The sequence below is a fragment of the Elaeis guineensis genome, chromosome 16 (assembly GCF_000442705.2).
Source record: "Elaeis guineensis isolate ETL-2024a chromosome 16, EG11, whole genome shotgun sequence".
Taxonomy (NCBI): domain Eukaryota; kingdom Viridiplantae; phylum Streptophyta; class Magnoliopsida; order Arecales; family Arecaceae; genus Elaeis; species Elaeis guineensis.
This window is the reverse complement of record NC_026008.2, coordinates 12,659,286-12,675,041: the sequence shown is the minus strand read 5'-3', so window position 1 is coordinate 12,675,041 and position 15,756 is coordinate 12,659,286.

Here is a 15,756-nt window from a genome sequence, read left to right as displayed (position 1 = left end):
AGCGGATACCTCTGGAAGGATAACGAAATGGGCAGTCGAGCTCATGGAATTCGACATCAACTATCAACCTCGGTCAGCGATTAAAGCCCAGATATTAGCAGAATTCATAGTGGAGTGCACTATTTCGGAAGAGGCCGAACTTGAGCAAGGTGAAGCCGACAGCTCAGGGCTCCAGTCGAATTCCCCTGAAGAAAGAACAGATCTCCCTGATGGTTTCTGGGCTCTCTACATGGACGGTTCCTCCAACATGTCAGTTGCAGGTGCGGGCCTGATCTTGGTTAATCTAGAAGAAATTATTATGGAGTACATGTTACGCTTCAAATTTTGTGCGATAAATAACAGAGTAGAATATGAAGCTCTGATTGCAGGATTGAGGATTGCCAAAGAGTTAGAAGTAGATTAGCTCCAAGTCTACAGTGACTCTCAATTGGTGGTGGGACAAGTCAGCGAAAACTATGAAGCTCGAGAGAACAGTATGGCCAAGTGCCTCAAAAAGGTGAAAGAGATCGTCCCTACCTTCGACAGCTTCGACATCAAGCAGATTCCAAGAGCAGAAAATATCAGGGCCGACCTTCTCTCCAAGTTGGCTACACTAGCTCCGACTGAGCTGCCCAAGGAAGTCTTCTTCGAGGTTCTGAAGTGCCCGAGTATAGAAGAATCACAGCTTGTGATGGAGATCAACCATGAACCCAGCTGGATTGACCCACTGGTTGCATACCTCAAGGATGAAGTTCTTCCTCCTGATGCAAAAGAAGCTCGGAAGCTTAGGAACCAGGCCTCTCAATATATTCTTTATGAAGGCAAGCTGTACAAGAGGTCGTACTCTTTGCCCCTTTTGAAATGTCTCCGACCTTTTGAGGCCGACTTCACCTTGTGGGAGGTACATGAGGGAGTCTGTGGAAGTCATCTAGGGGCCAGATCTTTATCCCACAAGCTGCTCCGACAAGGCTATTACTGGCCTACCATGTACCACGACTCCATCGAATATATCAGAAGGTGCGATCAATGTCAGAGATATGCAAATATCCAAAGGCAACCCACCTCTGAACTTACACCCGTGAGTGCCCCATGGCCGTTTGCACAATGGGGGATGGACATCCTCGGACCTTTTCCTATAGCATCCGGACAACGGAAGTTCCTCTTGGTGGCAATTGACTACTTCACCAAGTGGGTCGAAGCTGAACCTTTGGCAAAAATTACAGAAGCTAAGGTGCAGGACTTCGTTTGGAAGTCAATTGTCTATAGGTTCGGCCTACCCAGAACTCTCATTACTGATAATGGGCGATAATTTGCTGGGGCAAGGTTTGCTAAATTTTGTGAGGACCTAAATATCTCCCACAACTTCACATCAGTAGCCCATCCACAAGCAAACGGTGAAGCCGAGGTTACTAACAGGACTCTGCTACAAGGGATCAAGGCGAGACTTGGAAGAGCAAAGGGAACTTGGGCAGATGAGCTTTATCATGTGTTGTGGGCATACCGAACTACCCAAAGACTGCCCACAGGGGAGACCCCCTTTGCCTTAGCCTTCGGAATAGAAGCCGTGATCCCGATCGAACTCAAACTCCCGTCGGTGCGAGTTATGGCATTCGACGAGCAGCACAACTCACAGGATCTCAAAGCCAATCTCGACTTATTAGAAGAGAGGCGGGAGACAGTTCAAGTTCGGATGGCCGCCTACAGGCAGAAAGTGGCCCGCTACTACAACTCCAGGGTCAAGGCAAGGCCTTCAGGGCAGGGATTTAGTACTTTGGTGAGCCGCTGTCTCACAACCATGGAGTCAGGGAGGTGGTTCGGCTCGGAACATATTATTTGAAAGAGCTCGGAGGAGCAGACCTTCCACGATCATGGAACTCAAAAAATCTACGAATGTACTATCGATAACTTTGCCTTAAATAAAAATTTATTTCATATTTGCATATCTTTTCTTTTGGCATGAGCTCATAACGACAGGGAGTAGCTCCTTCCGACAATCGAAACCAAGCATGTTAGGAATAGGAGGAGGACCTCGTCCTAACATGAGCAAAGTCGAAGGTCCGATTATTTAAAGATCGGATGGGGGGAGAGGTCCTGACAACGGCCCTTACGTGCCCCCACAGCCATGTTAGGAACAGGAGGAGAACCTCGTCCTAACATGAGCAAAGTTGAAGGCCCGGTTATTTAAAGATCGGATGGAGGGAGAGGCTCTGACAACAGCCCTTATGTGCCCCCACAGCCATATTAAGAACAGGAGGAGAACCTCATCCTAACATGAGCAAAGTCGAAGGCCCGATTATTTAAAGATCGGATGGGGGGAGAGGCCCTGACAACGGCCCTTATGTGCCCCCACAACCATGTTAGGAATAAGAGGAGAACCTCGTCTTAACATGAGCAAAATCGAAGGCCCGGTTATTTAAAGATCGGATGGGGAGAGAGGCTCTGACAATGGCCCTTATGTGCCCCCACAGCCATGTTAGGAACAGGAGGAGAACCTCATCCTAACATGAGCAAAGAAGAAGGCCCGATTATTTAAAGATCGGATGGGGGGAGAGGCCCTAATAATGGCCCTTATGTGCCCCCACAGCCATGTTAGGAACAGGAGGAGAACCTCATCCTAACATGAGCAAAGTCGAAGGCCCGGTTATTTAAAGATCGGATGGGGGGAGAGGCCCTTACAATGGCCCTTATGTGCCCCCACAGTCATGTTAGAAACAGGAGAAGAACCTCGTCCTAACATGAGTAAAACTGAAGGCCTAGTTATCCAGAGACTGGATGGGGGGAGAGGCCCTTACAGCGGCCCTTACGTGCCCCCGCTGCCCTGTCGGGGACAGGAGGAGAACCTCGCCCTGACACAAACAAAGGCCTGGTCATTCAAGACCGGATGAGGAGAAAAGCCTCCTCAACAGCTCCTCTACATCCCATAACCTCTCTAAGAGCAGAGGGAAAACCACCAGTGATAAGGGAAAAATAAACTTCATCAAAGACACGAGGGACCTCATCTCAATGAGGAGGAGACTCTTATCAAAATCCCTCAGTCACTAGAGGGAATTCAACGCAGGTCGAGAAAAAATTGACTTCCTCAAGGTGATGAGAAGTTTGGGCCCCCAAGCTCGAGCATCGGGAGGAAGTGTCAAACTCAAATAGCCTCGAAAAGACCTACAGTCATGAACAAAAAGGGCAAATCAACACGGCGGCGACCAGGAACCTCCAAACAATGTCGACATCGAACAAGACAAAAGACAAAAGATAAAAGAAGTTCGGTAAATGATGACTCAAAGCAAGAATAGACAAGGAACTACAAACAATGCCGATGCCGAACAAGACGGAAGACAAAAGAAGTTCGGTAAACGACGACTTAATACAAGAATGGACAAGGTAATGGAAATTTTTCTTTTCATTTCATTAGTGAAGTGTACATTACAAAGCCCTGAAGGCCCAACAAAGAAAAATGATAAGAAAAGAAAAAGAATACATGGAAGAATGAAAGGTAAAAAGGAGCTTTGAGGAAGCTCGGCTTCATCAGACTTCGAACTCTCGGTTCCAGCCATCGTCGAGAATTACTTTAAGTACCTGACTTCTTCCAGTCTCCCTTTCGGATTAACAATTACTCCAGCATTATATTCAAAGTACATATAGACGCCATCATTTCTGTGCCATGGCTTCCGTTGCCTCACAATGACGGCGGGCATGACCTTCTTTTTGAGATCAGGTTTTCCTTTCTTTCTGACTTCTTCTTCCAGTCCCTCTTCAGCTTTCCCCTTCCGTAGGATCGAGAAGTACTCACGATCGAAGATGTGCCACAAGCGTGGGCTCTGGGCGATCAAGATGAAACACGATCGGATCTATCTCTTCTACCCTCGCCTTCTTCACTGACCCAGAAGTTGCAGCGCTTTCCCTCTTATGGGCTCTGAGACTCTTGGTTAACATTCGAGTCGCGTCCACGCCCATATCTACAATGAAGGAGGATCGACACAGTCTATAAACAGAGCCGCAGAAACAGAGAAAGTTCTGGAGCTAACCTAGGCTGGTCTGAGGGATGCAGAGATGCAGAGATGGGGATGACTCGAAGAATGCCTAAGGCCAAGAAGGACACTAAGGAAGAACGAAACTCTCAGGAAGAAGGAGGGACCGAAGAAACTCCCGTGCAAAGTGAGATCCCCGAAGGGGGGAGGTGGGTTTAAATAGGCGATGGGGTCCGGTGCAATAATGACTGCAGGACTCCTCTGGCCAGTCTATAACCGTCGCATGGCCCACTTACCGTGGCAAGCGGCTGAAGGTGGTTGACAACTGGTAAAACCATTATTGCACCATACCTAGGGCAGTGCTCCAGCAAAAATTCCAAAAAGAAAAAATCTTTTCCAAAAAGGCTCCAGCACCAGCGCGCCAAACGTCAAAATATCTAAAAACAACCAAGTACAGAAATCGAGGGAGGTAACTTCGACTATAAAAAATTTCTCTGTACTTTCTTCATTCGAAACTCGAACTAAGAAGTAGGGAGACTGGTGTAGGGTATAAAATACTCCCAGTCAAAGTTTGTAAAAGGCCAACCCTTCCTTTGCATTTCCGGCTTCCGACCTTGTGTGGCGTCTTTCTGAACTCCCTCAACCGTTCAAGCTTCCCTAATGGCATCCGGGCTTTTCCAACCATGAGCTTCTCCATTCATCTACCAGACTGCTCCAAATGCTCTCTGAACTCTGCTATCAGCCAATTTTCTACAGTGATCAACTATTCTCCGAATCTCTTCCAGACTTCTTCCAGCCACGATCGACTTTACTCCGAACTTCCTCCGAACTTCGTTAATGGTCGAGCTTCCCCAACAGCAGGACTTCTACAGTAACCGAACTCCATCCAAATTTCTACGACAGTCGACCGCCTTCTGAATTTCATCCGAGCTCTTGCAAGAGCTGGACCTCTACCCCAAATTTCTATTGCAGGTGGACTTCATCCGAACTCCTACCAAGGCCGAGCTCCATCCGAACTTCTACAGTGGGTGGATCATAGACGAGCTTCTACGACGAACAGCCTCCACCAGCAGGATCTCTACTCCGAACTACTATTGCAAGCGGTCTACTCCAAACTTTTACTACGAGCGGTCTACTCCGGACCTCTACTGTAAGCAAATTCCATCCGAGCTTCTACTGTAAATGAATTCCTTTCAAACTTCTGTTACAGACGGACTTCAGCCGAGCTTCTTCAATAAGTGGTCCCCATCCGGACTTTTACAAGAATCGGACTCCCCCTGAACTTCCGTAGCGGATGGATTCCGGATGAACTTCTACAATAGACGGGCTCCAGCAGCTGGATTTCTACAACGGCCGACCGCCTCCAGTGTCTGTCGTACCTCCCCAGCCATCAACCTTCAATAGTGTCAGCCGGACTTCAACAACGCCAACTGAATTTTCACAGGATCCTCCAGACTCCTCCAGCAGACGAACCTCCCCAACGCCATCAGAAGTCCACTGTCGGTCGACCCTTTATCGGATTCCTCATGAAACCAAACTTTTCCAACAGAAAGTCTCCATTCGAGCTTCTACAGCAGATGGTTTCCGCCTGCAGCATCAGCACTCTAGGCATCTGATGACAGTAGACCCGTCAGCAACCTCGAAAATATTCGAGCTTCTCCTGGATTGACAAGACAGAGAGCCATTCCGCTCCAATCAGACGTCCCAACCGAGCTTCAGCCGACAGATCCGAACTCTCTGGCAAGTCACGACAATGGCCACTACCCTACTCCACACTCTGTAACAAATTCTGCATGGCTCCACCACTCTCTGGCAAGTCGCGACATCGAACACCACTCCACTCTCCGTAACAAACTCCATGTGGCCCTGAACGGCCCCTGACGCCACTACTCTCCGTAACAAACTCCGCGTGGCCCTGAACGGCCCACTACCAGGCGGTTACAGACGTCGCTGTCAATCAGTTATGCTCTCCATCTATAAAAAGGGACCCCCAGATACTTTCTTCTCTAAGCTCAAAATTTTATCTCGAAACTTTGCTAAAATTCTCATTCGAGCACTCCATTTCTGTTGAGGCAGAGTACTAACTTGAGCGTCGGAGGGTCTTGCCAGAGCACCCCCAACTCCAGTTTAGACTTGCCTTGCTGGTCCCGATGGCAGACGCGACCTCTCGACTCCAGCTTCTCCGACATCGGCAAAATTCTACACCAACAACACCTGATAATCTACTTAGAAAATTAGATACTTAATCACAAAACCTAAAAAGTAAAACAAATCAATATACTTTTGACTAACTACCAAATCTGATCATCTTTTCTTCTTGCATTACATAAGTCCATAAAACATCTTAAGGGCACAAACCCTAAACAAGATAAGGTGGGGATTTCATTACCCTTCCTTGGTCCACAAATCACCATCCTGCATATTGCATTGACCTAAACCTTAACTTAAAATTAATTAGACGTTGGCTCTTAAGGACTCTCGAGCTTAATAGGACAAGGGATCCTGAGAGTTGGACTGAGTTAGGATTAGTCAGTTTGACTGGTGTCTAGAAAAGTGATTCAAGGACTACGTCCTGAAGGAAGGTGATTATTTAATTGGTTTCGTTTGTTTATTTAGCCAACTCAATTGGTGTCTAAGGAAAGCAACGGGGAGGCCCCCACCAACCTTATACTTACCTGGCCAGTTGAGTGGCTAGTCTTTTACCTGGAGTGCTCAAAGACATCTTTGGTAGTTAGGAGCTGTCTATATCTAAGGTTACCCTTAGCTAGGACTGTCTGCATAACTTGATTACTAACCTACAACCATTAATCCTAATTAAAACACTCTTCTCTATCGCCTCTCGATTTAGGACTCCTTAAGCTCTCATCTTTAGAATTCTCTTCTCATCTATCTCTCTTTCCTCTTCTCTTTAAAAAAAAAATTAAAAAAAATTACAAAAATAACTAAAAATTCTCAAATTTTTTCTTGGACAAGGATATCTGGTAGATTAGTAAGAATTGATTCAAACCCTATCCTAATCCAAGAAAATTTTGAGTCCACAATGAGTGAAGTCAATCAACCTTAGGTCCTAAAAGATCTTTGCTATCCTGTTGGGTCAGCCCAACCATCTTGTATCAGACATCCCCAAACCAATGCAACAACTTTTGAAATTAAACTTCAAATCATTAACATGCTCCTTAAATTCACTGGTAATGAAGATGCATATATTTTTATTAGAGAATTTGAGGAAGTATGTGACACCATGAGAATACACCAATTGTCAGATGATGCTATTAAACTTAGGCTGATTAATTTTGCTCTCAAGGACAGTGCTAAGAAATGGTTATATAGTCTGCCAACCACTCGATCATAACTTGGGATGGATTTGCAAAAACTTTCTTGAGAAAATTTTTTCCACATCACAAAATAGCTAAGTTAAGAACTGAAATTAATCAATTTTATCAATTTGGGGGTGAGTATTTCTAGAAGTGTTTTGATTGTTTCAAGAACCCTTTAACCCAATGCCCACACCATAGAATTGAGACTTGGAGACTATGCCAAATCTTTTATGAGAGACAAGACCCAAACTCTAAAACCATACTAGAGTCAATGTGTCAGGGCCAGTTTATGCATAAAGAAGCCAATGAATCCTGGCAATTCTTAGAGGACCTAGCAGAAAAGAGCCTGCAGTGGGAAGCAACTAAGGAACCTACAAGAGGTGCTATGCACCAAGTATCCACATCCCTAGCTACAAAGGCCAAAATAGATACTATACTACGTAGGTTAGAGGCCTTAGAACTCAAGGGACACACCCAAGTGAACCAAGTTTCAACATCTACTTGCAATGGATGTAATGCCACTGACCACATCATGGAAGAATATCCCTTTTTGATAAACCCTGTTGGTGCAGAATTCCATCGAGGTTGGAGAAGCTGGAGCTGGGATGACCGTGGCTGCCGTCGGGACCTATAAAGAAAGTCTAAACTGGAGTTGGGGGTGCTCCGGCAAGACCCTCCGATGCTCAAGTCAGTACTCTGCTTCAACAGAAATGGAGTGCTCGAGCAGAAATTTTGGCAGAGTTTCGAGATAGAGTTACCAGCTTAGAGAAGAATGTATCTGGGGGTCCTTATTTATAGACGGAGGGTGTAACTGACCGACAGCGATGTCTGTAACCATCTGGTAGTGGACCACTCAGAGCCGCGTGGAGTTTGTTACGGAGAGTAGTGGCGTCAGGGGTCGTTCAGGGCCACGTGGAGCTTGTTGCGGAGAGTGGAGTGGTGTCCATTGTCGGGACTTGCTAGAGAGTGGTGGAGCTGCATGGAATCCATTGCAGAGAGTGGAGCAGGACGGCGGCTCTAGTCGTGACTTGTCAGAGAGTTTGGATCCGTCGGCTGAAGCTCGGCTGGGATGCCTGATGGAGCAGAATGGCTCTTTACATTGTCGTTCTAGGAGAGACTCGGATGTTACGAGGTCACTGATGAATCTACTATTGTCAGATGCTTCAGATGCTGACATTTCAGGCGGGAGTCATCTGCTGTAGGAGCTCGAACGGAGATCTTTGTTGATGAAGTCCGAAAAAGTCAGTCTGGGATTTATCTGATGCAGAAGCTCATCTGAAGATTGTCCGCCAAGGAAGTCTGGTAGGAGGTCAGCCGGTGATGGACTTCGGATAGTGCTGGAGAGGCTCGGCAGACATCGGAGGCGATTGGCTATTGCAGGGACCCAGTTGCTGAAGCTCGTCCATCGTAGAAGCTCGTCTGGAATCCATCCGCTAGAGAAGTTTGGATGGGTTTCGGTTCTCGCAAGAGGTCGAAAGGGGGCCGTTTATTGTAGGAGCTCGGGTGAGGACCAGTTGTCATGAAAGCTCAGAGTAGCATCCCGCTGTAGAAGTTCGTCCAGAGCCCACTCGCTACGGAGTAGCTCGGCTAGAGTCTACTTGCAACAGAAGTTTGGAAGAAATTTGTTTATAGTAGAGGCTTGAACAAAATTTGCTTACGGTAGACATCTGGGATAGACAGCCCACTGTAGGAGTTCGAAGTAGACCATTCGTAGTAGAAGTTTGGCTCTCACAGGAGCTTGATCGGGATCTGAAAGGTGGTCGACCATCGTAGAAACTTGGAAGGAGTCTGGTTACTTAGAGATCTCGTTGTCGGAGAAGCTCAGATGCTGATGAAGCTCGGAAGAAGTTCGAAGTAGGGTCGTCCGTGGCTGGAAGAAGTCCAGGAGAGACTCAGGGAATGGTCGGCTGCTGTAGGAGGTCGACTGTCAGTGAGACCCAGAGGGCCTTTGGGGCGGCCCGGTGGGTGAACGCAGAAGTCCATTATCGGAGAAGTCCAGACGACCGAGGGAGTTCAGAGAGGCGCCACATACAAGGTCGAGAGCCGGAAGAGCCCCGAAGGATCGGTCTTTTACAAACTTCGGCCGGGGGAGGGGTATTTTATACCCAACACCAGTCCCCCTACTTCCGAGTTCGGGTTCTGAATGAAGGAAGTACAGAAAAATTCTCACGGCTGAAGCTACTCTCCTCGATTTTTGTACTCAATGGTTGCCAGATATTTTGACGTTCGATACGCTGGTACTAGAGCCTTTTCGAAAAAGATTTCTTCTTTTTAGAATTCTCATCGGAGTGCGGTCCCAGGTACGGTGCCATAATGGTTTTACTAATTATCGGCCACCTCTAGCCGCTTGCCACGGTGAGTGGGCCACACGGCGGTCACGGACTGGTCTGAGGAGTCTTGCAGTCATTATTGCACCGAACCCCATCACTTATTTAAACCTACCTCTCCCATTCGGGGATCTCACTTTGTACTAGAGCTTCTTCAGTCTTTTCTCCTTGGCTTTAGGCGTCCGTTGAGTCATCCTCATCTCTGTACCCCCGCATCCCTCGGACCAGCTTGGGTTAGCCTCAAAACCATCTCCACTTCTGCGGCCCCGTTTGTAGACTACGCTGGTCTCCCTTCGTTGCAGATATGGGCGCAGATGCGGCTCTGATGTTAGCCCAGAGCCTGAAAGCCCACGAGCGGGAAGACGCTGCAACTTTCGGGTTGGCGAAGAAGGTGAGGGTAGAAGAGACAGATCCGGCCGTGTTTCGCCTTGATGGCCCAGAGCCCACGCTTATGGCACATCTTCGACCGCGAGGGCTTTCTGGTGCGCGTCATCGTGAGGGGAAACCCGACCTCAGGAAGAAGGTCATGCCCACCGTCATTGTGAGGGGGAACCTGACCTCAGAAAGAAGGTTATGCCCGCCATCATCGTGAGGCAGCGGAAACCATGGCGTGGCAAAGATGACGTCTACATGTACTTCGAAGATAATGCTGGAGTGATTGCTGACCCGAAAGGGGGACTGGAAGAAGAAGACAAGTACTTGAAGTAATTTTCGACGATGGCTGGAACTGAGAGTTCGAAGTCTGATGGAGCCAAGCTTCTTTAGAGCTGTTTGTTTTGTTTGTTGTTTTGTTGTTTTTTTTTTTTAAGGCTTTGTAACGTGCACTTCGCCAATGAAATGAGAAGAGAATTTTCCGTTACCTCGTCCCCTTCTCTCTTTTTTTTGGCCTTCAAGGCTTGGTAATGTATACTTCACTAATGAAATGAGAATGAAATTATCTATTACCTTGTCTATTCTGGTATTGAATGGTTGTTTACCAAACTCTATTTATCTTCCGTCTTGTTTGGCGTCGACGTAGTTTGTAATCCCTCGTCGGTTCTTGTTTGAGTCGTCGTTCACCGAACTTCTTTTGTCTTCCATCTTGTTTGTTGCCGACGTAGTTTGAAGGTTCCTGGTCATCGCTGTGTCGATTTGCCCTTAGGGACTAGAGATTTTTGACAAGGGTTTTCTCTCTCATCGAGACGAGGTCCCTTGTGCCTTTGATCTAGTTCATTTTTCACCTATCGCCGGTGTAGTTCGTCGCTTTTTCTTTTCATCTCCCTTTTTCTTCTGTGTTTTAGTGAGGGTCTTCTCTCTACTCTTGACAGGGTCATGAGAGTGTGGAGGAGTCATTGAGGAAGCTTTCCTCCTTGTCGATCAACCGAGTCTTTGTTTGCATCAGGATGAGGTCCTCCCCTTGTTCCCAACAGTCGGTTTCAGCTCGTGTCAGGATGAGGTTCTTCTCCTGTTCCTGATAAGGTTATGAGGGCACATAAGGGCCGTTGTGAGGGCCTCTCCCTCCATTCGGTCTTTAGAAAATCAGGCCTTCGACTTTGCTCATATTAGGATGAGGTTCTTCTCCTGTTCTTAACAAGACTGTGGTGGCACATAAGGACTGTTGTGAGGGTCTCTCCCTCCATCCAATCTTTAGGAAATCGGACCTTCGACTTTGCTCATGTTAGGATGAGGTTCTCCTCCTGTTCCTAACAATTGCATCGAGATGAGGTCCTCCCCTTGTTTTCGACAGTCAGTTTCAGCTCGTGTCAGGATGAGGTTCTCCTCCTATTCCTGACAAGGCTGTGGGGGCACATAAGGGCCGTTGTGAGGGCTTCTCCCCCCATCTGATCTTTAGAAAATCGGGCCTTCGACTTTGCTCATATTAGGACGAGGTTCTCCTCCTGTTCCTAACAAGGCTGTGGGGACACATAAGGGCCGTTGTGAGGGCCTCTCCCTCCATCTGGTCTTTAGGAAACTGGGCCTTCGACTTTGCTCATGTTAGGATGAGGTTCTCCTCCTGTTCCTAACAAGGCTGTGGGGGCACATAAGGGCCGTTGTGAGGGCCTCTCCCTCCATCCGGTCTTTAAAAAATCGAGCCTTCGACTTTGCTCATGTTAGGACGAGGTTCTCCTCCTGTTCCTAACAAAACTGTGGGGGCACATAAGGGCCGTTGTAAGGGCCTCTCCCCCCATCCGGTCTTTAAGAAATTGGGTCTTCGATTTGCTCATGTTAAGATGAGGTTCTCCTCCTGTTCCTAACATGCTCAATTTCAATTGCATGAGAGAGTTATTTCCTATCGTTATAAACTCATGCTAAAAGAAAAATATGCAAATATGAAACTTTTATTTAAGGCGAAGCCATTGGTAATACATTCGTAGATTTTTCAAGTTCCATAGTCGCGGAAGCTCTGCTCCTCCGAGCTCTTTTAAATAGTATGTTCTGGGCCGGACTACCTCTTTGACTTCATACGGGCCTTCCCAGTTTGGGGCAAGTTTTCCTTGATTCTGAGGTTGTGAGGCAGTGGCTCGCCATAACACCAGGTCCCCCACTCTGAAGACTTTGCTTTTGACCTGGGAGTTGTAGTAGCGGGCTACTTTCTGTTTGTAAGCCGCCATCCAAACTTAAGCCGTCTCCCACTTTTCTTCTAACAAGTCGAGGTTGGCCTTGAGATCCTGTGGGTTGCGCTGTTCGTCGAACGCCACAACTCGTACTGACGGAAGCTTGAGTTCTATTGGGATCATGGCCTCTGTCGAAAGCTAAGGCAAAGGGGGTCTCCCCCGTGGGCAATCTCTGTGTAGTCTGGTATGCCCACAACACATGATAGAGCTTGTCAGCCCAAGTTCCTTTTGCCTTTTCAAGTCTCGCTTTGATGCCCAGCAACAGAGTCCTGTTGGTCACCTCGGCCTCGCCATTTGCCTGAGGATGGGCCACTGAAGTGAAGTTGTGGGAGATGTTTAGGTTCTCACAAAATTCGACAAACTTTGCTCCAGCAAATTATCACCCGTTATCAGTAATGAGAGTTCTGGGTAAGCCGAACCTACAGACAATCGACTTCCAGACGAAGTCCTGCACTTTAGCTTCCGTGATTTTTGTCAAAGGTCCAGCTTCGACCCACTTGGTGAAATAGTCTATTGCCACCAGGAGGAACTTCCGCTGCCCTAATGCCATGGGAAAAGGTTCGAGGATATCCATCCCCCATTGCACGAACGGCCACGGGGCACTCAACGGTGTATGTTCGGAGGCAGGTTGCCTTTGTATATTGGCATATCTCTGACATCGATCACATCTTCGGACATAATCGACGGAGTCATGGTACATGGTAGGCCAGTAATAATCTTGTCGAAGCAGCTTATGGGATAAAGACCTGGCCCCCATGTGATTCCCACAGACTCCCTCATGTACCTCCTATGGGAAAATTCAGTACAGGGGTAAAATGGTAATTTTAAAACTTTTTCAAAATTATGATTTTACAGCGAAAAAATATTAATTAATCTAATTAATTAATATGAATTTATCTCACACTAGAATATAAATATGATATATAGCATGCATGCTTTTAAATTTGAAATTCGAATTGGAACAATAAACACTTTATTGTAATGTGTTCAGAACATAATACCTTTTGTGCGGGTAGTAAATCATCACAATCTGATCACCGTTGGGAGAGTCTAATCATCATGACACAGCCACACAGTATGTCTGGCCTCTACGGATCGTCCACATGAAGTTTTCGGTCTGATCGACTCCTCACGAGTGCTAGCTCGTTGTAAAGCCCTTTTGACGGTCGATGCTGATCGAACTCCTTCGATCAATGTCTATCAATTCTTTGGATACTTCAGATCATCAACAGACATGCTAGAGAGTATGTTGAAGATCTCTCTGAGATTTTGTGAGCTCACGACACTCGTAGCTCACTTTCTCACTTTTCGAACCCCACTTTTCTAGGGAACTCACTGGAAACCTTGCACCCACTTTTCTTTCTTTTCTTTCTTTTTCTCTTGGAAGGATATGGACTTCCTTCTCATGCACAAGACTTCTCACGCCCCAAAATTTTTCTCCAAAAATTTTCTTCTTGCACGCCCCACTCTTCTCCTCCTTTTATAACCACGTCAAACGTCTTATCCAAAAGAAATGATAAAGATGAGTAATTGCACATTTGAATTCAAATCAAATTTTGAATTCAAATGGACACCAACTCATCCCTTATCCACTAAAGGCATGAGGCGTGGCTTAAATTGTGCATGGAGTGATTTCATGAGAAACTTTTTCTCATATAACAAATGGGGCGTAAAAAATGGGATAAGGTGCAAAGATTGATTGCCCATTCAAATTCAAACTTTATTTTAAATTTGAATGGCCAACCAATCATCCTTATCCATTCATATGGCACATTAAAGTGGGGTGTGGAGAGGGCTTGGCATGAGGAAATAATTCATGAGAAGTTTCTTCTTATGAATTCAAATGGGTGCAATGGAAGTGAGGTGGCGCATGGAGATTGGATCAAGGTGGTTTAATTATTTAAACCAACCTAATTGAACCAAATAATTTAGGTCTAATTAGACTAATTTAAATCCAATTAAATTATGCTTAATTAGGCTCAATAAAATCCTAATCAAATTAAGAATTGACTAAGCCCAACCTCTGATCAAATCAGGGACCAAACCATCTTGACGATTAGGTCAACTCTTAACCTAATCGGTCAAATCCAACTGAATCCAATTCAATTTGACTTGATCCAAAAATAATTACTCAATCAAATTAAGTTAATTAGCGATCAAATCACTAATTAAACCTCTCATAAATACTGAGTCTAAATCTGATGGGCAATCGGGCATCAGAATTCATCGATATGTAACCCTGATCGAAAAGTCCCAACCAGTGGGACTCTTGACCTCGGTACCCATAATGTGTGGAACTCATGATCAGAGAATCCTAATTCTCGATCATTGAGTCTCAAACATGTATAATTCTACACCAGCCATCAGATCAGATAGGAACCTCTAATGTGTGTGACCCCGCAGGTTCGAACCTAAGCCGGTAGCACAGGAACCAATTTCTGTACTAATCGAAGTGACCATCTAGTAATGGTACCCGACATCTGGATAGGTCGAAGAGTCACAATCGCAACACTCAGAACCTACATGAATATGGTTACTGTATAATTCATCCTTTTGACCCCTGTGTTTAGGACGACTCAGGGTTAAACTGTCAACCCTGATCATATCATCCAAATCGTGCTCAACTCAAACAGTCCTGTGACTCCTCATAAAGACTACCCTGGCCAAGATTTTGCTAAATTGAAACACGACTATACACAGCTCCTAAACTGTAGTGGTCAATCCCATTTTGACACACGCACCGATAAGTCAAGTACTTGACTACACCCAGCAGCCTTCCGTCACTGAATTAGAAATTCAGGTAGTCCAGTGCCTAAGTGCAGTGAGTTGCTTGCAAGTCACCGTGGCAGTCTCAGGTCGGAGGGACATTTATACCCATATTCCATCGGAGCAAATCTTGACAGCAGAAATAGCTCCGGAGTTGATCACGTTCAGTGCGGATGTACCCTTACATCTCACCTGTATGCCATATCAGTGTCTCCACACTCATTGGTTAAGAGGACAACCAACCTATATGGCACACAACGACCTATGCTTGATAAACATTGTCGTCCTTGGTAACAACGTATCATTTGGTCACGAACAGATTTAAGGACTAAACGACAAATCCTCCTTTGTCGAGTCTAAATAGTCCTAAGGACTTCACCACAACATAGGAGTTCATTAGAAGATGAAATATTTTGTGATGAAAAATATCAAAATAATTTTTATTAATTCATAATTTATGTACATATATAAAAATAAGCACAACCGTCAACAAGCTGACGATTGGCTTTGGGATACTATTCCCAACAATCTCCCACTTGGCCTAAAGCCAATCGGTGTAGTATCTAATATCCATCTTCGACTTGTAGTTGTCGAACTCATTCACCGCAATGGCTTTAGTGAATGGGTCGGTCAGGTTCTCCTTTCCGTCGATCTTCTGAAGATCGATGTCACCTTGATCCACAATTTCTCGGATGAGATGGTTGCAGTGCAGAATATGCTTTGTCCACTGGTGTGCCTTTGGTTCCTTCACCTGAGTAATGGCTCTAGAGTTGTCACAGTAGAGCAGAACTGGACTAACAAGGGAGGGTGC